Source organism: Acomys russatus, chromosome 2 (genome assembly GCF_903995435.1).
Source record: "Acomys russatus chromosome 2, mAcoRus1.1, whole genome shotgun sequence".
In the NCBI taxonomy this organism is placed as follows: Eukaryota; Metazoa; Chordata; class Mammalia; order Rodentia; family Muridae; genus Acomys; species Acomys russatus.
The window spans coordinates 60,539,563-60,567,062 of NC_067138.1; positions in this window are offsets into that span (position 1 = coordinate 60,539,563).

Consider the following 27,500-nt stretch of genomic DNA (forward strand, 5'->3'; position numbering starts at 1 on the left):
AGAAAAACATAGGCGTAGACAGTGTACAAGACAATGATTCTGGCTTGAGCTTGAGCAGGTATTGGGTATGCCGGCACAATCAAGGAGAACTCACTCATACAACTGCCCAGCAGTGTCTGGAAAACATTTCCTGGAAGTTGTCCACCACCCTTAGCTCTTACAATCTTCCTCCCCACTGTACAATCTCTTCATTGAGCACTACTAGCTGAGGAAGTTATTGACATTTGATAGCTGATGGTATATGTCAACCCACCCCAGGGTAGACCCCCCACAGGCAAGAGTAGTTGGGCATCATAGATCAGATGTGATAGGTTTTGATAGATAGACAGAGAAAGGGAGGGGAAAGAGAGAGAGAGAGAGAGAGAGAGAGAGAGAGAGAGAGAGAGAGAGAGAGAGAGAGAGAGAATAATGTTGAGTGGGTAGGGATATGTGAGGGAATGAATCTATGATGAAATTATATGATCAAAACACATTTTATAAAAGTTTTAAAGAATTACTAACACATTATTAAAACTATCCATTAAGTTTAGTATTAGAGATTATGTTGGGCTTGAAACCCTACTCGTTACATGAAACAAACTGGTACCTTTAGGCACTTAATTAACCTTTCCAAACTATTCATTTGTAAGCTAAAAATAATAATTCCTACTTTTTAGGGTCATTGTGAGGATTAAATGAAGTGACCTATGGAGTATACCCTGAATTTTTGGCATTTAGAGGCACTCCAAATGTTAGCTATGGGAAAGTTTCAGTCTAGAATTTCAATTGTTCTCAGTTATTCATTTTCTAACTATAGGAAAGGAAAGTCAGATGTGTATATGTTCAGTCATGCTCGTTGTCTTACTGTGGACACCTCGGATCTAAATTACTGTCCATCTACCTCCTCTCTTTCCTGGGAAATATACTGTAACAACTTACGCTGCTGAAATAGTTTTATAAGTGCACAGACCTACTGCTCAACGTTAAAATCATGGGAAATCACACAAGTGATTGTGGTTACAAAGAGATATGTTGGATGGGGAGTGGTCACAATAAAACACCAGACTAACCCAGAGGATATGGCAAGCCTCAACAGGAAGACAACACTGAGAGGGAAATATATCTTTCCGTACATACGAAGCACAGATTACAAGGAGCAGAGGGGGACACTAAGGTTTTTACTGTGGTTTTCTTCACTTAGATCCACTTCACAGTTATTGAATTTTATCACTAAGGGAAAGAAAGAAATCTGTTTTCTCATCAATATCAACTTTTGTTCCTAGTGTCAGACATTTCTTACTATCTATGTCTTTAAAATCATTTTTAATGTTAATAGTCATTAACTGGGAGAGAAGATTTTTCCCTGCATAGGAGAAACAGATCAGCAGGCTGACTGCTTTAACTAGCTAATGAAAGTGACATACATTGGAGCCTCAGGCTTCAGTGTGATGAAAGCGTATTTCCTCATACTCAGCTCAGAGTCCAGGTTAAGCAGGCTTGCTGCGAGTTGGTCTTTTAGACAGAGGAAAATATGCAAATTAAGGTGGTAGTGGATTTAATCTAGCCAAAGTAGGTCATGGCTATTCTTTCTCCTGTTGGCTTGAGGAAGGCCCTCTCTCCTTTATCTGTGAGCCTTCCTAGAAGCTTGATCAATACAAGGAAAGCGTGCAGTTTTAGCAATATCACTGCAACTGCTCTGTTCCTATTTCTTCAGCCCTGTCTCATTTTGACCGAATTCGTTAATTCCTGGCCTTTGGCTAAAATCCTTTTACTCTTTGACTCAGGCTGAGTAGATGGTCGCTTTCAAGGCAGCCTAGGTTTTGGGCTTGGGTATATTATTGCTTCTCCAACTTTATAATACCCTTTTGTAGAATACCCAATGCTAATTGGGAAAGGCAGGACAATAAATACAGACACAAAGAACTGATTGGCAGCACCAAGTGGACTTCTTAGCTATTTGTTCCTCTTTTGTGACATTCATAATCATTGGTTGGTACCCTATTCTTTGAGCATACAGAAGTTCATGTATCTAGATACATATAATAATTATTTTGCTATCTTTTCATTGTTTTTATTATCTTCAAAAACAGTTTTTAAACTATTTTAAATGAAAAAATGATAATTGTATATAATTATGAGGTAAAGTATGATGTTTTGATATATACTACACCTTAGTGAGACTTAATGAAGCCAATTAACAATGAACAAATCTAGCTCACCAATTTTTTTATGCAAAAAATAAGTCAAACTCATAGAAACAATGGTTACTCAATGTGGAGACCGGGGTGGAAGTGGAGGAAGAATGGGTGTGTGTGTGTGTGAAACATTGCTCAAAGGATACAACGTGTCAGTTGAACTTGGAGGATGTTTCAGCATTTTATTGTATGTAGGATGATCACAATTAATAATAAGGTGCATTGCAAATTTGCTAAAAATAGATTTAAAAAGGAACTTCCATTGCTTTAAAATGTTTTAATTATAGTTTGTTTTAGTGTGTGTATGCTGTGAATCATATGCTCCATGGTGAATTTCATGTGTTTGGAGGTCAGAGGACACTTGTGTGAGCAAGTTCTTTTTCCTACCTTGTAAGTATTAACACTGAGTTCAGCTTGTCAGACTTAGCAGTGTGTGTCTTCCCTCACTGAGTCATCTCATCAAATCTTGAATTTCATTTATTTCCTTTTATTTTTGAGATTATATATTTACATACTTTTTTCCCTCATTTTTCCTTTCAAGCCCTCTGCATGGCCCTCTTTGCTTTTTTAATTCTGTGTTTTTCTGTTATTTATTGTTGTGGCATGCATATATGTATATGTATAACCTGATTAGTCCTATAATGTTATTTGTATGCATGCTTTCAGGGATGACCCTTTGGTATTGAAAAACCAATTGGCATGCTCTTAGGGAAGATTATTTCTCCCATTCTCAGTTCTCAGCATGCCTTAGTTGCCTGTAGGTTCTTTCTTTCTTTCTTTGTTTCTTTTTTGTTGTTGTTTGTTTGTATTTTAGAGTTGAGGTCTTGTGGGCTTTCTTCTGTTGACAATTGCATGCCTATTGTTGTCCTTGTTCAGCTCTTGCTTAGGGAGTCATGTTGGTGAGACTCTATGAATTGCTTTTTAAATAATAAGTTTCCAATAAAATTCTATTCAACTGCAACTGTACAGTGAAATACATATCTTCTTCCTTTACCTCCTACTGGTCATTAGCCCATATCAGTTATTACCCTTTGGCACTTGGCACTGTGGTAGTTAGTTACTTTCTCTCTCTCTCTCTCTCTCTCTCTCTCTCTCTCTCTCTCTGTATGTGTGTGTGTTACTTTTTTCATTTGTAACAAAGCATCTACCATAAACTACCTAAGGGAGGATAACTTTATGTGGCTTTGATTTCCGAAGGTTGAGTCCTTGGCCTCTTAGCATCATGCACTTGGGCAGAACATAGCAACAGCAGGAGACCATGGGATCGTCTTCACTTTTTGATAGAAAGCAGAGTGTTTGAGAGATGAGGGCCATGAATAAAGCATCCCTACTATCCTCTGCTTTGACAGCTCCTGAAGCCAGGGCTCACTTTGCACAGTGCTCAGAATTCTCAAAATAATGCCATCACCCAGGAACCTCCATCCAAACAAGTGTCAGAGATGAGCACTTCATAATCCAACCATAGCACACTGCCATGGCCCCCAAAAGCTCATGATCTTGCTATATCCCAAAATGTGCTTAGTCCATCTCCAATACTTCAGAAAGCATTACTTATTCCTATATTGTTAAAAATCCAAATTCAAAATCCCTTTGGAGACAAATTCTTAGCTGTGAGCTCCTGTAAAATAAAAAACAAGTTATAGACACCCAACATACACTGGCATAGACTACACATTCTCATTGTGCAGTTCTATATTCCTGTGAAGCAAGCCAACATGCATTGTGCTAATATCTGCTACCAGCTGGAGCAATATCTCGGCCCCATTATACTATGTAGTAGGGACCTGTGAGTGCCTGGACAATTGAATGCAGGAAAACACTCTCCTAGGTTAGCTTTGTTCAAATAGACTGTGGTTTCTTTTCTCAGGGGAAAGTCTTTGAAATAAGTTTACAATTTTATACCATATAGCCTGTGATGGATGGTGTGTGCATTCCTGAGATGCCCTCCAGGCTTTTCTATCATCCCTGTGCAAAGTGCTTGCCTTCTGTTTAATGGCTTGAAGTTCTTTTGGAACAAAGCAGTACTTCTCAGCTGAGTTCAGTCTGTTCTTGCTGGGCTAGCCTGTACATTTCTCAGATCATTCTGTTCCTTGTTTTGCTCCCGATTCTCATAGGAAATGTGGCTAAAAGCAATGTGGCAGCAACTGTATGAGATTCTGAATGCTATGCTGCCTTGACGTAATGGGTGGGCCATCATTAAGCTTAGCCTTTCAGTATTTCGGGACATACGCAAAATGCAGACAGATTCTTTACCAGGATGTAGCAGGAACAGCCTCTCATCGGCTTCCAAAATGGCACCCACCCATATCTGAAGCACTGCAAGCTTGTCAGTCACTGTCCACCTTCATGTGGCATTTTGTCTTAGAGCTCCACTGGAGTAACCCCTGAAAACACATTATAGCCCATCAAGGGTTCTCTAGCTTGCGTCTACAAACTCCTTGAAATTCCTTCCTCAAACCAGCTCCAAGGGTATAAGAAATGTGAGGTCTGGTTTAGTCTCAGCAGCAGCCCCATTTCATTGAGACCAACTCTGTGTTAGGTTGATGTGGCAGGTGTTTTGGCTCATGGTGCCACAGGATTTTACCGATCACAGTTCTATTCCTTGTGCTTGGGAAGAATGTCATGGCAGCAAGAGCATGTTGCAGAGTAGGGGTGTTCACTTCCCTGTGGAGCATGTGTATCAAAATTAAACTTATTTTGCACCAATATACAAAATTCTATATCAATGAATTAAAAATAACCTTATTTGTGAGCAACAATTAAGGCCTTAATTTGAGGAGTAGATTCAATAATCTACTTTTTGACCTATCATCCCTATATATTTCTGTATTCCCCCTTCTTTCTTTTCAACTCCTATCTCCAAACCTAATGTAAGATAAAGGAAAAGAGAGATATCCCTGAGTCTAACCTCCTTTTCTCTCTGAATAAGACCAATAATAACTTATAACAAACATTCAATGAAAATAAACATCTAAAAAAAAAAAAAGAAAGAAAGAAAATAAACATCTATAACCAAAGAAAGCAACCAAAAACCTACCCAACCCCCTTCAAGGGAAATGGGGCATCATTCTCTGAAGGTTTCTCCCTGCTGAGTTGGGACGAATAATACCTTTGTAGGGGCCCAAATAAAATTGTGAAGGAAAAAAAAAGGTTAAACAAGCTAGGAATAGCATCTGTGGTCTAGTTTCTAAATATTGAAAAATTTTCAGGCTTAATAGAAGTCCTGTGTGGAAGTTTTCTTCGAAGTTGCCTTGGGAGCTGTCCTGTTCTGATGAATAACAACTGAAGCACTTCGGGCTGTAACATGAAGGATGCAGGATGTCAGTGTCCAGCATGCTGAGAGAAATGAATCTTGTCAGGTCTGATCCAGCATCAGTGTTCAGTCCTTTTGTTCTGAAAACACATGGTTTCTCACAAGCATTATATAGTCCTAAAGTTATAAATGTATGAAGTGTGCGGGATGCACAGAGCAATTAATGCTGGTTCTCAGCTCTTTGTTTGGGTAAAAGAAAGACATCTGTATATTTTCATTTATCTAAGGTGTTATTTATAAGAATAAACTATCAGTTTAATGAATTGGATAAGTTGTGCTCCCTCCATTTATAGAACATGCAATTTGTAATTCCAGGTTGTGCGATTGAAAACTCCAAGATAGGATTTGAAAATGTGAGTCTTAGAAGAAAGAAATAAAAGAAACAATTTAATGATGAAGAAACATGGCATTGCACAATTATGAATACCTGTGCCGTGTGCATATAAACAAGGAAAGCTGCTTTATGGGGAAAGCATGCAGACAGTGAGGATGATATAATTTACATTCTTTATAAATTCATATAAAATACATTCATGGCCTTATTCTGTGAGTACAATTAAGGAGTGAGATAAATATGTTTTCTTGTAAAGAGTGCCTTCTGCTTTGTATTCTTAGGAAGATGATAGAAGAGAGCCGTTCTTTCATCCTCCCCTAGCCACAGCTGCTGTTCTATGACCAAAGGCAAGTCGTATAAAGGGCTTCCTCATGTTTCTGTATCACATCAAAGGCAAGATGAGCTCCAATGGATAAAGATGGTAATGATCACTTAGTACGCTTCAATTCCGTCTCTCAAGCTCTCACCTATATTACTCAGTTGGCCAATATTACTCCTTGGTTTGGGCCTCTAAATGTGGTCTCTTTTTCCTTCTTCTGATCTTGTCACTTACATGTTAAATATGCTTAGTCCTTGGACTTTTAGATGTTCCAATCATCTTTTTAATGGTCCTAGGTTCCACCACCAACGAGATACTCACTAGACCTTCCAATTGTCCATGTAACTGACTTTGGGACATCAGAATAAGTCTCATTCTTCATACGAACCAGAAAATTGTCTAAATATATTATATACTACAAAAGCTACTAAAGAGTATCTTGACCACTTTGGCAATGGATTATTAGTGGATGAAAACTGAATAATATTGGAGACTAACACATATAATGAAGTCAGTGTGCTTCATGTTGACCTGCATCCAATAGCTAAACTTGGGATGCAGAATGTACATCTTAGTTTTCAGAAAACAAAACAAAACAAAACAAAAAAAACCTACCTCTAAATACAGTGACGGCAATGCCAGAAACAAGGGTGATTGAACATGATTGCCATAATTAAAAACAAGGCTATATAACATGGTAAATTATCTTTTCTAATTTAATGGACTGTATATATCAACCAGGACAAGTGTGGTCATGGCCCCCTGCTTCATAGGCATTGTCTGGACCAATCTATTGCTGTCCCATTAAGCCTTCCATCAAGGAGTCTATTCTTCCTCCCTTCTCTCAACATGATGTTTTGTTTGAGGCTTTGCTGATAACAGAGTTGAACACTGGAGTCTATACATGCAGTCCTGAGGAATTAGTGAATGATTACAATGAATATACATAAGAAAAACATGTTCCTCAATACTTTCACATGATCAAATGTTTTATGTATTATGGGTGAGAAATGAACATGAAAACAAGTTATTTCCAAGAACCAATATACATTTGTAACTAAGTAACTTGTTATATATTAATGGAGTATAAGCAAGCAAAGTGATTTCTCAGCCAGCTTTTCTTTACTGGCAGGCTGCAGTTTGTGGTTACAAAGAAAGAAACAATTATCTTAAAAAGTAATCATATAAAAATATTAAAAAACTCACACATCTAAACTATATAAAAAACAATCAGTCATTTCTACTTTAAATCCCAAAGGTGCTCATCTACTCATTGATGACTTCTCTTAAAGCATATCAGGAAGCCAAGGGCAAAAATAAGTATGAGAAATTATTCACCATAAAGTCCAACTTCAATGAGAGTCAAGTCAGCCAGTGCTAATTGGGGTTATTGTCTTTGCTCACCAACCTCAAAAAAATCCCTAGCTTTACTGCTAATTTACACGTGTATTTTTCTTAACTTCAAGTTGTTTCCCAAGGTTTTCTGCATCAGAAACCAATAGCAAAAACATCTTTGCCTAATCTTGATAAAAAATCTATTTTTCCAAATTCTTTCTATGGGCAGTGGCCGCTGTCAGCAGTCTACATCTGTAGGTTCTTTTCAAGAGTGGTGGTTGCACCATCAATGTGCTCCAGCAACAATGCCTGAAGGAGATCAAGCATTGTTATTGTGAGTGCCAATGATACTGCCAGTGAGGGGCTGGTAGCCCCCTTTATATTACACACCCAATTCATATGTTTGGAGGATCATGAGGACCACAAGTGTAACAAGCAGAGCTATGTTCCATAAGAACGTGAAGGCCTTAGGACAGGTAGGTATGCTTCCCCCAGACACACCCATTGTGAGTATGCTAATCAGTGGGCCACATTCCGTGAGTTCTAGAGCTGTTTTGCCATTTCTCCTGCATGGCCCCCAACTGTCTACCATTAACTTGGGTAGGGAATCTTCAGCTAGTTATTTGACTATACAATTACACTAAAAGCTCCCCAAGGCACTAAGCTCAATAGAAACAAAAGTTTATTCTCATAAACTTTTTCTTAACTAGAGCAGCTTACTCTTAAAAATAAATTTCATAAAATCAGGACACATGCCAATATCTGATAGAGACATTCTTTGTACTTTCAGACAAGTAATTTGAAAATAATTATGTGTAAAACATCTCCACTTTGTTTATGTGATCTTTTAAAAATCCACAGTGTTTAAAACCAGCACACAAACAATATTTGCTTTTCTTTTTAAAGATATAGTCATTGAACTTTGATTTCTTTCCAATTTAGATTTATAAGAGTGGCCTAACATTCAAGTCTCTAGATGCACATGTTAACATGATTTAGACAAAGTCAAGTGCTTAGAAACCATAGTGATTTGTGTTGTTAAGAGAGATTTTTAAAAGTAATAACAACTCTTGAACTTAGCTTCATTCTGGCAAGAGCTTGATTGGAAAGAAAACACTTGCAGTTTGAAAATCAACTTATTATTTGTGCTCTAGGGATAATGAGCAGCAGCAGCAGCCCAAATCAGATGCAATGTTATGGGAGCTTAGGGTCAGCCATGTACTGTATTTTGTTTCTGGAAAGTACATCAGGCATTGTTCTTAAAAGACACAACGTGTTTGGCAACACCCCTTTATTTCTATTGTTCCAATAATCCATTTATAGGATCATTTTAAAAGCAATCTTTGGGATAAAAATGACTTTGTAGTCTCCTTTAGAAGACATCTCGTTTTCACTATGATTCAATTATAATGAGTCAAGTGATTTACTCTTTTTACTTAGGTTATGTTTCTTCTTTTTTTTAAAATTTAAATTATTGCACTTATTTCATTACTTTGTGAGTGTGTGTGTGTGTGTGTGTGCGCTTGTGTATGCACCACGTCATGGTTTGTCTATACATGTCAGCAGGTACCGTGTGGGAGTACATTCTTTGCCTCTACCATATGAGTCCTAGGGCTAGAGCTCAGATGGTCACCAAGCTCAGGCTTGGTGACACATGACTCTACCCACTTAGTTGTCTTGCCCCGTCTTTCAGCTTTCTTCCCTTAATGTGAGTCTCTAAAGACCTCGACTCATTCTCCATTTAGCATCACATTTGTTCTTCAGAGAAGGTAATAATAACAATGACTGGTCACATTTACCTTGTGGTTACTACGTGCTAGGTACCCACACTTACAGAAAAGCACTCTTGCACAAGTTGTATCACACTGTTCTGCACTTACCCAGGCTTCAGGCTTTCTTGTTCGTTTTGTATTTTGCTTATCCATTTTTTTTGTGGCATTTCTGTTTGATGTTTCTAAAATGGCCACTCAGTGAAAACGGATGTCTGTAAGTAACTTTCTGTGGTATGATAGCTTCTGACTTGATAAAGGTTCCTCCGCATTCCAGACTGGATTATATTCATTCCCTGGATGGGTTTCAGAAAGCTGAAGGATGAAGCATGTATTTATCCTGTGGTGGGTGACTGAATGCTGCTCCTTACGGAGAGGGATGATGATAACAAAGGCAAGTGGTCATTGAATTCCATAAATAGGTGCCTTATATAAGGAGCAAGTACAAGCTAGTAAATACTCATTACGTTGTCAGCCTGGGGATTTTGGTTGTCTATCTTTCTGGCTAGCCAGTGCATCCCTCGAGTCCAGGGACCATCTGTTTCCTACTCTTGCCAGTCAAACTGATAGGATAGTACTTGCCTCAATAATAAATATTTGCCAAGTGACTGATCTAGTAGAAAAAGATATATAAATGTATGTGGAACAGGAGCAAGTAAGAGAAATAGTGTTGAAAATAAAGATTGAAAATCACATGTATTATAACTTCTTAATATGGTATGACAAAGATTTCTATTGTTAAATCTTGTGTTATAGTACTAATTATAATTATTACTATAGTAATAGTGCCTGAACTGTATACTATGTAACTTTTAACTTTCTTAGGTAATTTCAAAAGGCCTTATTTTATAGTTGTGTTGTACTAGTCCACTCCCATTTCTAGAAAAAAATCCACAAATATGGGTATTTTATAAAGAAAAGTGAGTACAATATGAAAGTCCAAACAGTATCCCACTGGCTCTGGAGAGTGTGCTTCTGTCTATATAGGACAAATGACGTCATGGTGTAACTACACATCATTGACAAACACGAAGCCCAAATGTGACCCTAGGGTTATGCCCAGGTTTTTATAAAACAAAACAAAACCTCACTGTTTTGTGAAATAATTCAGTTGTCCTATAGGAACTGCTTAATCCTATCTGGGGGCAGCACCACAATGACCTAAGGACATCCCTTCAGGTCCCACCACCTCTTAAAATGGCCGTTGTCTCTCATCATCACCACCATGGAGACTAACCTTCAAAAATGAACCCTTGGAGGACTTAATGTTGAGGAGCTATTTCCTGGACAAACTGAGTCCATTCCATTCTCTCTCCATAGATGACTAATACCTGACGTAAGTAATCTAAGGGACGAAAGGTTTTGCTTAAGCTCACAGTTTCAAAGAATTTAATCTACGTTCGTGTTCAGGATAAGCTTTATAACTTCAGGAACATTTAGTATAGAAGTGTTTATCTCATGGCAGATAGGCAGCAAAGAGAAGGGGCCAAATGAAATGTCCCCAGAGACCTACCTTCTGCCTCTCACCACTTCCCTATAATCCATCAAGGAAGTTGTACACACATTAGACCAGAACCCTCAGGATCTAACTGTCTCTGTCGCAGACACCTGAGCTCATCTTGTGGACATTTCTCAATCTAGTCAAGTTGACTGTCAGAATTAACCATCACACTTTCCATTTTTATCACATTAGAATGCTGTGGTTTTCTTTTAGAATCTTTAACAGAATCTGCAGCCCCTTATTTACTTGCTTATTTGAATGTTATGTGTGTAATTTCTCCACTGGACTCTACCTTCAGGGACTGTTTTGTCTTAGTAACAATTGTTTCCTTCATATCAGCCTTGCTGGTACAGACTTAGTTTTAAATAATATTTGATAAGTGATAAATAAACAAAAGGATTGAAAAGAACACACATGACAGTGCTTATTACTGAGCCCAATGTTTGTTTTCCTTCAATACAAGATCATTGTTTTCTAATAATAATTTTATTCTTCCTTCCTAACAAAATTGAAATTTCTGTGGCTTTAGCCTCTATGAATGTCTTTTTAAAAGCTTATTAGAAAGAAAATTTCTTTTTCTTGGGTGACTTTTCTTTGTGTTCTGTGAGTGACGAACACTGACTAATAGAGTTAATGGTGGTCTTAAATTGCTGCCCTTCAAATTCTTTTTAAAAAAGTTTTCTAAAAGTCCCTGTAACTTGTAAATGTTGTCACTCCTTCCTGGAGAACTCCCAAATTTGTTGATTTCAATAGGAAATTGAGTGTTAGAGGCAAGAGAGACACAGAGGTTTTTATTCTTTTTTGGGGGGGGGGCGGTCTAATCCTGACGACTGTGCTTCATCTGCCTCTGTCGAATCCAGGCTGCCAAGAAAGATGCTTCCAATCTTTCACATCAGGGTCCACACCACAGTCACAGTTGGATCTAGCAGAAGGGAAGGCAGAGATGTCAAAGAAACAGATGTTGGCCTTGCAGAAGCAGATGCTCCACGCTTCACTTGACATGCCAAGAAATTCTATTATTAAAATTCAACATCTGTCCTGTTAGAGAAATCACACATTTTTAGCCAGGTTGAGAGTAATTCCTAGTATTCAATTACAATATCTCTCGTCCTTTCTCTACCCCCTTTGTCTCTCTGTCTCTTTCTTTCTCTTGCTGTTTCTGTCTTTCTCTCTCCCTCCCTCTTTCTTTCTCTGTCTCTGTCTCTCTTTTTCTCTCTATCATGTCTTGGTCTCTCTGTCTCTGTCTCTCTCTCCCCCTCCCTATCTCTCTCTCTCTGTCTTTATCTCTCTGTCTTTGTGACTCAAAATTTTACCTATTTGGAAATCAACTCCATGTCTAGATATGAGCCCCCTTCCACAGTCCAAGGCTTTCACAGTGATGTGCATAGGTAGATTGAAATATGAGTTTCTTGCACGGATTGCATCTGACTTCTCTCTGTTGCAAGCCTCCTTCTTCCTTTTCCCTTGCAGGGCTTGGCAACAGCAGGTAGTTCATGTAAGGCTGCCCTTCAGGAGGCAGCATGAAGAGTCAGCTTTGGTTGCTGAGACATTGAAGTCGGAACCCTGGAGTGTTCCTGGCCAGACTTTTGATCAGTAATGAAGGGTGACCTGGCTAATCCTGAGCTCTGAAGTCCTGCATCCTTGATAAGGTCAAAGATCCTGAGCTAGTTGCCCTAGGAACCTAATTAAAGCCCTGACTCTCTGTGAGAAATTAAACATTGGCAGAAAGGAAGGCACCAGCAGCTGTCAGGAAGCCATGTCTTCAAGGACAGCCACACCTTGACAACATATTAAAAATGTTTTCCTCATCTGCTTTGAGAACTCCTAAAACTCAGTTCTTTTATCTCTGATTTGACAGCTCTGAATGACTCTGCAAGGCTGTGCTGTTCTTCCTACGTAGGGAGCTGTGTTCATGCACGACCTCATTTGCGGCAAGTAAAAGTCACACTGATTGGGTTCTGCCATCCAGTGATGGTTCATTCATTAGGAAGCCAGTGAACGGGGAGTTCATATGAATGAAGGAGCCCGAGTTCCCACTGTGATGCATCTCCAAGCTAGGCTGAGAGTTTCAGTGCAAGTTTTCATTTGGTTCTTAGGGAGGAGACTGGAGGAATCCCTTGAGCCTGACAGAAACAAGCCTGCAGGAAGGCACTTAGACACGCATCCTGTGTTGATTTGCTTTCAGACATTCTGCAGGCTGTGAGGAAAGGGCATGATGCCTTGTAGGTTTCCATAATACTTCCCAACATGGGTTCTTGTAAGTCCACTGTGATTCCCATCAGAAAACTCCAGGCAGAAATTGCTTTCTGTCTGTGGTTTGGCATCTGGATGTATAGATGGCTGTAAGGAGGATTAGGGCTGGACCAGGACTAGATGAAAGAATCCACAAGGGTGCATTCTCAGGACAAATGAGAGAAAGCAAAAACTTGTTCTGAAAAACCAAAGGCAGGGGGATATAGATTTGCTATGAACAGCCATCAAAAATAGACTTCACTTCTTCTGAAGACTGAATTGAGAGCAGAAAAGCACATTTTATAAACATGTCAATTCTGATATAGTTGAAAGAAATTAACTTGGTAATGACTACGCGGTAAGCTTTGTCTCTGAGGAGCAGTGGGAAGATTTAATAACGTCTCAGCTCAATGTCAAAGGCAAGCCACCACACAAGGCAAGCCAGCTAGTAAGTGGGCACCTACTCTTCTGACTTGAACATGCTAAAGTTTCAGCATCATTTGTTCTAACATGTTAATTTCATTTAGAAATTTTTATGATCCCTTCCAAATGCCAAATGATTCTCCTACTCAGCTTCACCTTGAGGAGCCCCGGTTAGCTGAGTCAGGCTGCCAGCATCCATGAGTCCTCTAGTAGTCAGAGAAAAACAACAGAAGCCCCAGAAGCCTGCATTACTCAGTGCTATCTGCAGAAGGTTGTTTTCTCTGACCCCCTCAGATCCCACAGAGTCTGGAGGAAGGAGAGCTCACGGAGTTTGGGTAAATGAGAGAAGACTTCTCATGGGTGATGAGATTTTGGCTGAGACCCGAAGAGTGAGCAGGTGTTTGTCGAGGACAAAACAGAGGGCTGTCTGGGCAAATGTGGTATACACAGCAACCTGAAAATCAGCTCCTCTGTTTGCAATTTGGAATTCAAACTTTCCCAACAGCCAACTTGCTTTCTTTAAAACATCAAGCGTTTGGCTAAGCGATTCCTCTGCTTGGCATATTCTTTAGGCTATAGAATGCCAAATATGATGTCTATCCTGCTTTATGTTTTTTTTCCTGCCCACTGCCCTTCAGACAGAACTTATGTTTCTTCCATATTCTAGTCTTATTGTGAAGCTTCTTGTTTTCCTCTTTTTTGTTCTAGAAAACTCGTTCTTCAGATTTTCAAATTTTGACACTTCAGGACTACTTGGACCTCTTTTTCAGGCCTTTAACATTGTTTGATTTATTTTGTTTATTTCTCTCTGAATGTATTAATTTTGTCATTTGTTTCATCACTGAAGGTACCTTCAGCACAATGAGAATTGGGGAAACATCTAGTCATGATACCTTTTGATGTTAGCATGGATTTGGCAGATGTTGGTCCTGAGCAGTTGCTTATTGAGTAAAGGAGGGAAGAATTAAGGGACAGAAAAGTGCTTTTATAGAAATTAAAAAAGAAAAAGAAGAAGAAAAAAGAAAAGAAAAAGAAAAATACAAGTGCCATAAAATATTCAAAGGATATCATAACCTTGATTAAAAGTGCATACCACATTAGGGACTTCAGGTTTCATTAAGAAAGAGTGTGAATGGTATTAGTGAGCTTGAGAGGAGGCAGCATTCATATTCACTTAAAATGTTATTTAGCTTCCATGTTAAGGCCCAGATGGGTGATCTAGGCTGCCAGTGGGAAGGTGACTTGCATGTGTGCTTCACTCTTTGGAGCAGGGTGATGAACGAGATGCAAACAGGTGATTCCTCGCATCACATTGTGCAGATTTAAATAGCAGCTTCATATTTTCATGTATTATATCTTGACAAATTATGCCCATTTTCCATGGAGGCCATGAACATTTTGCTTCTCAGACCTTTGGCTTCAGGAATGTTACAGCTCGGCTACTGTGCTCTGAAATCCTTTATCCTACATGGCAGCATTTCTGGTCAGAGACTGGGCAGGGTCCCGATAATCCATCAGAAGCTTCTCTGGAGAGCTGGTCTTCCGTTGAGGACTTCCCATCTGTTTTCTAAGCTCTTGAGGGGCTTCACAGCCTTGTAGAAACTGCTCTTCAACCTTGGCTTCTCCCTCCCTCCCTTACTTGAGGCTGAGTCTAATGTCTCACTCAGCCTGCTCTGACACTCCTCTCTTTGTCACTCCTGCTTTCATTAATCTTTTACTAGCTCTGAGTTGATAACCAGAGGTGTCTTCTTGGAGCCAGGAAGTGACTTACTCTTTCAGTCTCTTTTTTTTTTCCATTTGTGAAATGGAAAGATATTACACCCATAGTATAACTTACTGTGAGAATTCAATGAGAAGATTTTGGAGCTGTTTGCACATTTTCTTGACCTAGAGATCAAAGCACTTTGCTGCTTTGTTTTTAAGTCTTGAAAGGCAGTTAGAAGAGATGAAACTTTGTGATTTCGTGGATGTTTGTAACAAACCAAGAGGAATCATCCCTCTGGCTTTTACTCTTTCTCAAATTACTGAGACAAATGCGTTATCCATAGAATAGGCAGTGCAAGGGAAGACAAAGGGATGAGAGCTGATTTTTCTCTGCATGTGTTGTTCTTGAGGCCCCTCCAGTACATCTTGCCTCAGTAGTCCATTTGATCTATGGTAATCTACCTCAGCAGGGCCTGGACTTCTAATCTTGATGTAGATGTCATCAAAGTGTGATGGAAAGTACATGCCTGGGAACAACCAAAAAGCTGAGGAGACTCTACAGGCAATAGTGAATTTTTATTTGTTTATCTATCTATCTATCTATCTATCTATCTATCTATCTATCTATCTATTTATTTATTTATATTTTTTAGTGTGTGCATGTGGCTCTGCTCATGTTTCTGGCATGGTACACTCATGGAAGACAGGGTGTTCGTCCCATGTGTCTGACGTGGTGCACATACGGAAGTAAGGTTATGAGCCCTCCCTTTCCACCTTGTTTGAAACAGGCTCTTCTTGCTGCTCACCACAGCATAGGGCAGGTACCCTGGCTTCTGAGCTTCTGAGGTTTTTCTTGGCTCACCACAGGAGCACTAGTCTTATAGATGCTTGCTACTGTGTCTGGTTTTACCTGTGTTCTGGAGATTAAACTAGTCCCTATGCCTATATAGCAAGTGCTTTACCTACCAGCTGTCTCCCCAACATGCAAATTTAAGACTGATAAAATGCAGGAGGTATCAACAAGGGGAGAGAACAGAAATCAAGATTCAGGTAATTTATTAGATACTGGAAGGTTATGGTTAAGTTAAAAATCAGAGTTGTAAATCAAGACAAAAATACAGAAAGCTCGGGAAATAAACTTGATTTGCGTAATAATTGTTGATCTTACATTGGACTCAGGAAAAGTTGGGGAGTTTGGGGAAATAGTTTAGATTCATATATTAGACAACCATTCTGAATATATGTGTAGGCTGACAAATGCAATATGTATAAAAATAAAAATAAACTTAGATTAACATCCACACATTTTTTTATTAAAGTTGAGTAGAATTATTAGATTATGTACAGTTGATACCTGTCTTCACACTGTTGAAAATATATATTTAGATATCAATTAAATAAATGTTTCAAACACTTATTAAAATTAAGCAAAATGGAAGTCAACAAATTTTACAATATAGTTGTTTTGTATAAAATGAGAGACAAAGAATTTGCATCAAACTATTCCACAAAATATTTAAAAAAGTGTTAAATAAATTGTCAGAAGACATAAAAAATTAGTCACAAAGAGACAACACTATAAACAAACATATGGATAATTTCTACCTCATTAACTTTCAGACATATGGAAGAGTGTTCAACCTGGCTATTCTTCCAGGCATAGAAAGTTTTTAAATGAACTATACATAAATACTTTATATTCATAAATGAAACAAAACAAAAAACCGTAACAAATATTAATTTATTAAATTGTTTCATTTTTGGAATTGTATCAATTATTAAATTAAATAAGCTAGATATTTCTCTAGGATAGATGATGAGTAGTGAAGATAGGTTCTTCTCTTCTTATTGTCCATGGGAGTCATTTCCTCCTTCTCTCATTAGGATTGTGAAGAGCTTTATCATTCTTTCCTCTTTCGTTATGGTAGTGATAACTTCAATTTATTGATTTAACTATCTTCCAGTCCATTCTTTATATGAGAGATGTGTTTAAAAACTAATCCTGAATGCCATCATACATGTCCAAAATTACATAAACTATGAAGTTTAAAATTGTGAGTTAAATTTGCGTCTCTTTATTCTTAATGAAGTAAAACATTTCTTTGTATAAAGGTGGGCTCTCATTTTGTCTTTTCTAAGAAATGACAATTCACATTCTTTCCTACTAATTTATTTTGTAATGATTTGAATACCTTTGTATTGTATGAGTAATGCTTATTTATTTGCATATATGTATATACATGTTAGCATAAATATATAAAGATATATACTATATTAATAGTAATTCTTTACTTTAATTTTAGCATGTCCTATTTATTAGTCTTTTCAGCAGTTTGTACTTTTCACTATTTTATGAAATATCTTCCTGTAAATCCTACTTACACTACTGTTCTATACAGTTTTCTCAATATTTATGAATTTATTTTCATATTTATGGTTAATCCTTTTAGGGTTGATTTTCATGCATACCATGTGGCAGAGCCTTAACCTCTAATCTTTTGTGTGGAAAAGTAGTTTTCCTAGTAATATTTTTAGTTCTCAGTCTCTCTTCTAGTGTTCTGCAATGCTAATGAGTCCTATGTTGTGCCTGTGTACTTCTGTTGGCATTCTTTATTCTACTGGTATATTTCTGCATTCCTCCTAAACATGGTTTATATCTATAGCTTTACAATAAAGTACTGGGGGTCTGTAGAGCAAATGCTTTAACCGTGTTTTTGTTAACACTATTGTCCTGTATCCTTCTTGATGTTGCTTTTGCATATCAATTTTAGAATTTTAGACACAGCTTTCCAAGGTCCATGAAAAATATAAATTCCACTGATCTTCTGATCGGAGATGCATTGAATGTACTGATCAACTTGAGGGAATCGACATTTTTATGATTTTGAGTCTTTTTACCTAAGAACATGATTTATTACCCCATTTGAGTTGCCTTTAATAGCTTTTAACAAAGTTTTATAGTTCTATCTATAAAGTTTCTACACATACTTTGTTAGATTGATTCCTAGGTACTTTGTATTTTTGTGGTTACAATAAATGTTTCCCTTCTTTAAAGCTATATTTCCAACTGTTTCTGGTGTTCAGAAATGCAATTGATTTTATTGTATTGATTTTACATTCAGTAACATTGTTACAATATTTGTTTTTCTAAAAATTTGCCTGCCAGTTCTTTCTACGTTTGGATGGAGTCACCTGGAACATCAAAAAATGGCCCTTTGGATTACACATACCTCATTATAATGACCTTTATTTACTTCCACTCAACTCTACACTGAAGAACTTCAGATGCAGTGATGCACAGAATTCGGTTTCTTATCTCACTGTGTAGAGAATGCTTCCACATTTTGACAGTTAATAAGAGATAAAGTTAAAGATAATTCCTCCAACCCTGTCTTCTAGGTTTTTTTTGGTAACATTATAATAGGACAATGAGGTTTTAAAATATTTTAGGTGACTGTTCAGGCAACAAATTGTCTCTGTCCTGTTCTCATTTGGGAAGCTGCTTACCTGCACTCCCTGTATACTCAGGTGATTAATGTTATTCCTTCTCAAGTCTCTGATGGGGTTGAAGACCAGATAGTTTGGTCTTAACAATTAAGCTTAATTGTTTAGGAGTTAAGATGTTTTTAGGTCTAAATAGATGTTTTAAGTTAATAATGATGAGATATGATAGATATTGATTTACATTCCAAAGTTTAGACTCACCAAGATAGGAATGATGTTTTCTTCAAGGTTGTCAAATACAAATAGCCCAAACACTATGAATGTAACATTTATATAATTCCTGACTTTTCCATGGTTCTTCTTGTATAGGTAGTTTATTGTATATATGCGTAATAATATAAATGTATATGTAAAATATTTAATAAAAATTGTAAAAAAATAAAAATGAAGAAGATAAGAAAAAAAATTGGAACAGAAAGAATGTTGGAGTTAAAATTGATCTTGAGATTCCATTTTCTCTTGAGGTTTGTAACAATAACTGTGGTAAATTCAGAAGAGAAGACACTGGAAATCTACTATAGTATCCCCTGGGACTGGAGTTATAGTTGTGTGTGTGAGTCACATGTCTCTCTAAGAATTAAGTCTGAGAACTCTGGAAGAGCAGCCAGTGCTCTTATCATCTGATGCATTGCTCAAATCCTGCTTTATACATTTAAGGCACTTCCTCTCTCTGACAGTGACAGACTCATTGATAAAAGATGTTTAGACAAAGTGACAGCCTACAGACTGGGAAAAGATCTTCACCAACCCTACATCTGACAAAGGTCTAATATCCAAAATATATAAAGAACTCAAGAAATTAAACACCACCAAACCGAATAACCCAATTGAGAAATGGGACTTGGAACTAAACAGAGAATTCTCAACAGAGGAATATCAAATGGCTGAGAAACACTTAAAGAAATGCTCAACCTCCTTAGTCATCAGGGAAATACAAATCAAAACAACTCAGAGATTCCATCTTACATCCATCAGAATGGCTAAGATCAAAAATTCAAGGGACACCACATGCTGGCGAAGATGTGGAGAGAGAGGAACACTCTTTCATTGCTGGTGGGAATGCAAACTAGTACAGCCACTTTGCAAATCTATCTGGTGCTATCTCAGAAAAATGGGAATAGGGCTTCTTCAAGACCCAGCTATTCCACTCCTTGGAATATACCCAGAAGATGCTCCAGCACACAACAAAAAAATTTGTTCAACCATGTTCATAGCAGCCTTATTCATAATAGCCAGAACATGGAAACAGCCTAAGTGTCCATCAGTAGAAGAATGGGTAAAGAAACTGTGGTACATATACACTATGGAATACTACTCAGCTATTAAAAACAAGGAATTCCTGAAATTTGTGGATAAATGAATTGAGCTAGAAATGATCATAATGAGTGAGTTAACCCAGAAACAGAAAGACTCAAATGGTATATACTCACTTATATCTGCATACTAGCTCAAGGGGCATGTCCCACGAAAGCCTTCACTTACCAGGAAACTGGGACAGAAGGGAGGACATCCTATTGGGACTCTAAATGAGAGAAGCATGGGAGAATAGCAAAGTAGAAGGATCCAGAGGGTCCTAGAAACCTAGAAGTAGAACATTATGATAGGCAGATTTGGGCCCAGGGGTCCCACTCAAACTAAGGCACCAGCCAAGGACAATACAGGCGGTATACTTTAAACCCCTTCCCAGATCTAGCCAATGGTCAGAACATTCTCCACAGTTGAGTGGAGAGTGGGGTCTGACTTTCTCATGTACTCTGGTGCCTCACAATTGACCATGTCCACTGGAGGGGGAGACATGGTGGCACTCAGAGGAAGGTTACCAAGAAGAGACTTGATACCCTATGAGCATACACAGGGGGAGGTAATCCCCCTCAGGAACAATCATAGGGGAGGGGAATAAGGGGAAAATGGGATGGAGGGGAAAATAGGAGGATACAAGGGATGGGATAACCATTGAGATGTAACAAGAATAAATTAATTAAAAAAAAGAAATTAAAAAAAAGCCCCAAACATCTGATAAATGGAAAAATAAATAAATAAATAAATTACACACACAAAAAAAGACCTTTAGAACTATCAATGGTCTTGATATTTCTGTTTGAAATCTCAAAGTAGGTTATGATAGAAAAAATTCTCTTGACATGTAAGATTTAGGGCTCCATTTGGTGGTAATTATATCTTTAACTAGAATATTTGAATCAGAAATTTCATTAAACATTGTCAGGTGGTGATACACAATAGTTTGGTAGGAGAATTGTGCAAAATATGTAAATACTTTGACAATTTGTGATTTGGCAAAGAGCATTTAGTGAATAGAAAGGCATATTGGCATGAGCAGCAACTTTCCTGACATTGGATCCTTGAGTCTCCGTGTGATACATGTTACTCAGACATTTAAATAAACTGAACGTGGTATGAAGGAATAAAAGAGGTTTAAGGAGGGCTCAAGGGAGGATGCTTGAATCTTACTCAGAAGGAGAAATAAAATAGACACCTAAAATAGAAGGAGGGAAGGAACTGGATGGGAGAGGAGTATGGAGGGGAACAGGGGCTGGGTTAGGATTGGAGAGCAGAGGAGGCAGGAAAAAAGAACAAAAACTAGTGGCGGGGGTCGGGGGTCATCTCTGGGACAGGGTTGGCTTCCAATAATCTCTGGGCATGACCCTAGCTGAGACTTCTACCAGAAGAGGATTTGCAGGCTGAAGAGATCACCTTTTATAGCAAGGCAGGAGGAAGAGTGACAGCAACCCACCCACAAAACATCCAACCCAAAGTTTGTCCTGCCTACAAGTAGTGTAGGGAGAAATGGAGCAGAGATCTAGCAAATGGCCAACCAATGACTGGTCCAACTTGAGGCTCACCCTAGTGGAGGGAGCCAACACTTGACACTATTAATAATACTCTATGATGCTTGCAGACTGAAGCCTAGCATAGCTGTACTCTAAAGAGGCTTCTTCCAGCAGCTGATGGACATAGATGCAGAGACCCATAGCCAAACAATAGTCAGAGCTATGGCAGTCTCATGGAAGAATGGGAAGAAGGATAGGGAAGCCAGAGGGAAATCTCAAGAAGACCTACAGAGTCAAATAACCTGGGCTCATGAGCATGCATGGGTTGGACCTAGGCCTCCCTCACATAGGTAACAGATGTGCAGCTTGTTCTTCATATGAGTTCCCTAACAAGTAGAGCAGGTGCTGTCTCTGATTCTTTTGCCTCCCTTTGGATTCTTTTCACATAGCTGAGCTGCCTTATCTGTCTTCAGTAGTCCTGCTGCAACTTGATGCATGGGGTGGATTGGTACCCATGAGGGTCCTTCCATTTTTCTCAGGATAAGGGGATTCAGGGACAAGGGGACGTGAGGGTGGGGATGTGACAAGAGGAGGGAGGGGGCTATGATGAAGTTATAAAATGAGCAAATAAATAAATAAAATTTAAGAAAAGATTTTGAACTTTGACAAAAATAATTTTCTTATCTACTGAGATGATCATATGATTTTTCTGTTTAACCAATTCATGATACATTATAATAGTGGATTTCTGACATTAAAGCAAGCTGTAATTGTGACATAAACCAAGTTAATCATGATTAATTACACCTTTTAAAACCTTTATTCCTTTATTTGGTTTAGTTCACTATTTTAGAGCTTTTTTCCCCCCGTATAAGTTCATGATAAAATTGTTACTTTCTGACAGTATCTTCATTAGGTTTGGAGGTTAACCTCATTAAGTGAGTTGGGGAGTTCTTTTCCCCCATTTTCTGACTTTTGCACAGGAAGCAGTAAGTGTGGAGCACTTATCTCTGGATATTAGTTGGAAGTCATCTGCATTTCTATCGAAACATCTTGATTTGTCAGTTGGAGGATTTGGGCAGACTCAGTCTCTTACTGACTGTAGGACTGCCAGGAAGCTCTCTTTCATCCTGAATCAGTTTTGGTAAATTACATTGTTTGTAGAAATGTCCATCTTATCTGTTTTAAAAGTAATGTTGCTTTCATAGTCTTTGCTACAATTATAGTATGGTATGCTTCCCTGCTCATTCTTAGTATGTTCCTATGTTTTCTTTTATAGGCTTCTATTTTCTCTGATGAGTCTTGTTTCTTTGTTTTAACCATTCTTCTCCCAAACCTCATTTTTCTTTGATGGTTTCTTCATTCTGTGTTTGATTGTGAGTTCATTAATTTCTATTCCACTCTCTTGTTTAATTCCATCTGCTTTCCTTGGCTTTATACTGATTCTACCATCTTACTTTGTATGCTTAGGTCATTAGCTTTCAAATTGTCTCGTAATTAAAGTGATCAAGGCTCTATATTCCTAAATACTAATTTGGTGTCATTCAACAAGTTGCAATGTCTCATATTAGCATCATTGCTCAATTATAAATGTTTTCAGATTTCCATTAGTATTTCTTTCTTGACCTATGAGTCATTTAGAGGAATGCTTTTAAAATTTCATGGCGGTATTTGATTGCCTAGTCACAGTTTATGAATGATTTTCTAATTTATTGAATTGTGTTTAGCAAATGTGGTTCACATTGGATGCAGTTGTCTGGATTCCACTGAGGCTGTTTGTCTAACAGTTGTGGACCAAATTTTGTTAATGTTTCTTCTGTGCTTGTAAATATCTTAAGTCTGTGATTTTTTTTTTGTTGTTATGTTTTATATTAATAGTCCATCAGATCAAGTCCTTTTGTTTCATCATTCTTATTGCCCATATACTGACTATTTTATTTATACTAATTATTGTGAGAAAGATTCTGAGCTTTCCCACATGGTTGGAAGTATAGCTTACTCTTGACATAGCACAGGAAAATGCAGCATGAACCTGGAACATCAGATGCTTGAAAGATGCTTGGTAAAAAAAGGAAACAGCAGCATCAACAGGATATCATTGTGGCTGAGGCAACAAGGGATGGTGGCAGAAGACAAGAGTGTGAAGAAATAATTTATTCCTCACAGTTTTGAGATCCAGGAGACCAAGGTCAATCTGAGAGATCCTATGTCTTGGTTTACACATGTAATTGTCTCTTTCGGCCCTCAAATATTGAAGAGGTGGTGGGGGGGTTCTTTGATATTTGTTTTACAAGAGAACTATTCTCTTAACAGAGCTTTTGAACATAATCACCTCCTATGTATACTGCTGCTAGTACATATGAATTGTGGGGGGAGTGTATGAAAATGGTCATGTCACTTTAAGGACCAAGAAGAAAGAGCTTCTAATGGCCAACAAAATTAACCACAAGTCACATAGCTTGGGATTAATGGCCAAATTATGACATGTATATATCTGGGTACAGATTGAGACAAAACACTGATTGAGATAATGGAGGAGACAAATCTTCCTCACAGTGGTCCATATGACTTCTGGAGATACCTAACTTTCAGGAGATGAATTAAGTCTCTCCCTTCTCATCCATGTTTTGCAATAGTGATGCCTGGTTTTAGTTTCTTGTTTCCAAAGAATAGGGAATGAAATAAGTGAAATGAACTATTGAGAAACCTGGACAATCTACCTCAGCCATGTAAAAAAAGTTACCATCATCATGTGAAGTAATGAATTATCCCATAGAATTTAATACATGCTAAGTACAGTTATAAGTACTGGACACATGTCAGAGAATAGTCCCCAACTCTCTGTGTGCTTACACTCTGGTATAGAGACAGAAAATTTTATTTTATCCAATCAGCTTTCTTGCATTATTATTAATGAAAGGGAGTTATCACTGCATGGTGGCCAGAGTACAATCTTAAGTGTTGTTCTTTAGGTGCCAGCCACCTTTTAAATCTTTGGTGATGTGGTCTCTCACTGGTCTGAAGGTTACCAAAAATATTAGTATGGCTGACCAGTGCACTCTAGAGGTTTAACTCTCTCTGCCTTCTTAATAGCAGCATTACAAGTGTGCACCATCATGGTTAGTTTTTTGTTTGTTTGTTTTTGTTCTTTGCTTTTTTTTTTTTTTTTTTTTTTTGTATATGTAAGTACTGGAGAGCTAAATCTCCTTATACTGGGAAACAAGTACCACTGCTCAGCCTCTCTGAGTCTCTCTTCACTGAGTTTTAAATGTTAACTTATTAAAAACTTAGTTTATTTTTTCAAAAGATTTATTTGCTTATTTTTAATTATGTGTCTCTGTGGGTACATATGCACATGAGTGAAGGTGCCCTATGAGACCAGAATCATCAAGTATCCTCCTGGAGTGGGAGTTACAGGCAGTTGTCTGTCAGGAGCAGGGGGTGAAGACTGAGATTGGAGGTGAAGGAGGGCTGGGAACCAATCTTAGATCATCTACAAGAGTAATACATGGTCTTAACCACTGAATCATGCCTCTAACCCTCTTAAAATATGTGCGTGTGTGCGTGCATAAATTCTTGATTATTTTTGAGGGCTTATAACTGATTTATCTGTGTAATTTCTTGTGTTTATTCCTAATAAATCTACTTATCTTTTATTTGATATATTTAGAAATATCTCTTTTGCTCACACTGCTTAATTCTTTATTTGGCAAGTTATTTTATGGTGAAAAATTTTAATTCTTTTACCTCAGAAAATCTACACATGAGAAGTCTATGAGCTAGAGGTATAAGATTCCCACCAGGGAAGATTTGTGTTGGCCTTTGCCAATTACCTAACTTAGATTTGAAAACTGCAGTTACTACCTTCACATTTATAGTCATTATATCCTCTTTATTTATAACTCAGAGGCATCTATGTCTAAGCCAATGTCTACAACGTTTGGGCAGGATGGGGTATCTTCACATAGAGGCCTCAGATGTCTATTCCTTTTGTCATTCTTGTGCTCTTGTTTTCCCTAACCTTTGCTGTGACCTTGAACTACTTGGCTCACATTTCTAGTTTGTGTGTAGTTCCAAAGCATGGTCATTAGAATACGTCCTCTTTTAAAGTGATAGACGTCGACCACTTGCTTTCCATCATGGTTTTTGATTGTCTTTAATGCTTCTTTCTCCTATGACTTAAGTTCTCACTTTAATCCTAACTTCCTTAGTTATTCTCATATTGGCATAGGATAACTTGAGATTTAAGAATCCTTTCCCATTCCTTTTAAAATTTAGCAACAGTATTTAGGTGATAGGAGCTGCATCAGTTTTTCTATTGCTGTGATAAAAAAAAATTCCATGAATAAGAATGAAGAGTTTATTTGGTCTTAAGGTTTTCAGAGTGATAAGCATCTACCATGGCAGGGAAAGGGCAGGCAGTAGTAGGTAGTGCTCATATCTTTTATTTTTTATTTTAATTTTTGTAGAGCTCATATCTTGAACCACAAGGACAAAGGCAAGAGAGCAAACTGGAAATAACACTAGTCTTCAAACTCTCAAGACCTGTGCTCAATTACGTATGCACTTCAGCAAGAGATACAGCTCCTAAACCTACTGAAACAGCACCACCAATAGGGGTCCAAGTATCAATTGCCTAAGACTGTGGGAGATATTTATTATTCAAGCACCCCAGGGACAGAATATCCTTTAGGACCTCTATAGTGCTCTACTGCTAGAAGATGCGAGTCCCATTAATTTTTCCCTCACATTATGCTTAATAAAAACTCAAACATTTAATAATAAAAAGGTTCGAAGTTTACTGCATGTATTGTCCTTGGCTGGTGCCATAGACAGGACATTTTCGGCAGTTGAGTGGCGAGTGGGGACTGACTTTCACACGAACTCTGGTGCCCCATATTTGACCACATCCCCTGGATGGGGAGGCCTGGTGGCACTCAGAGGAAGGATAGCAGGTTACCAAGAAGAGACTTGATACCCTATGATCATATACGAGGGAGGAGGTCCCCCTCAGTCACAGTCATAGGGGAGGGGAGTAAGGGGAAAATGGGAAGGGGGCGGAATGGGAGGATACAAGGGATGGGAGAACAATTGAGATGTAATATGAATAAATTACTAAAATATATTATAAAAATGATGAAAAGGATATATTTAAGGCATGGAGCAGCAAAACAGGACTGTGTTCCAAACTGAGTCCATAGCTTCTTTTCATAAGACCTTTGAACAAAAATAATTTTAACATTTTAAAATTGAATAACAGGAACAAAAAAAAAAACAAAACAAGAGATAATAAATTTTTCAGTGTGAGACTTACGTGGGACTCAGTTCGGCAGCCATGTTTTATTTGAACATAATCAAAGCTCTAGTAGAATGTATTTCCACCGCATTTCTCGGCATGTTGCGTGTGGATGCCTTGATATTATCTTGGTAAAACCAACTTGATTTTTGCAACAAAGGCAGTGTGGCCCACAATAAATCAAAATGTTGACTATTTGGAATTTATTGCAAAGACCACTGTCTTACAACATCTTTCTGAAATTCCCAGTAGGGAGTGGAGAGAGACCATTGCTCAGACAGGGATAGCTCCTTTGTAATCCAGGAGTGTGGGTTTTTATTTTTCTTGTTCCAACAATCTTCAGATGTTTTGGCAGCAGCGATCAATACTTTCCTGCTGCAAACCCCATAATTTTTAACTCTGCTTCTCCTCAATTTGTGGAACCGAGATTACCTTTGCTGTATCACAACCTACATGGGCGAGTCTTGAAATGTCTAACTCGCCTGTGCTTCTTATTTGTGTCTACTCTAAACACACACACACACACACACACACACACACGGGGAGAGAGAGAGAGAGAGAGAGAGAGAGAGAGAGAGAGAGAGAGAGAGAGAGAGAGAGAGAGAGAGAGAGAGAGAGTGTGTTTTAATTTTGCACTGAGGAATTTTCCACTTCCCGGCAGAAGCATGCAACATGAGAAGGGCGTGAAGTCTTTGCCAATACATATAAATGCAGTTTTCCTTGTTTCTGGAAGTTTTGTCAAATAACTTAAAATAACCTTCCTTCTCTGGCAGAAAGCTGCGGTGCAGCAGTTGATGGCAAAGCTCT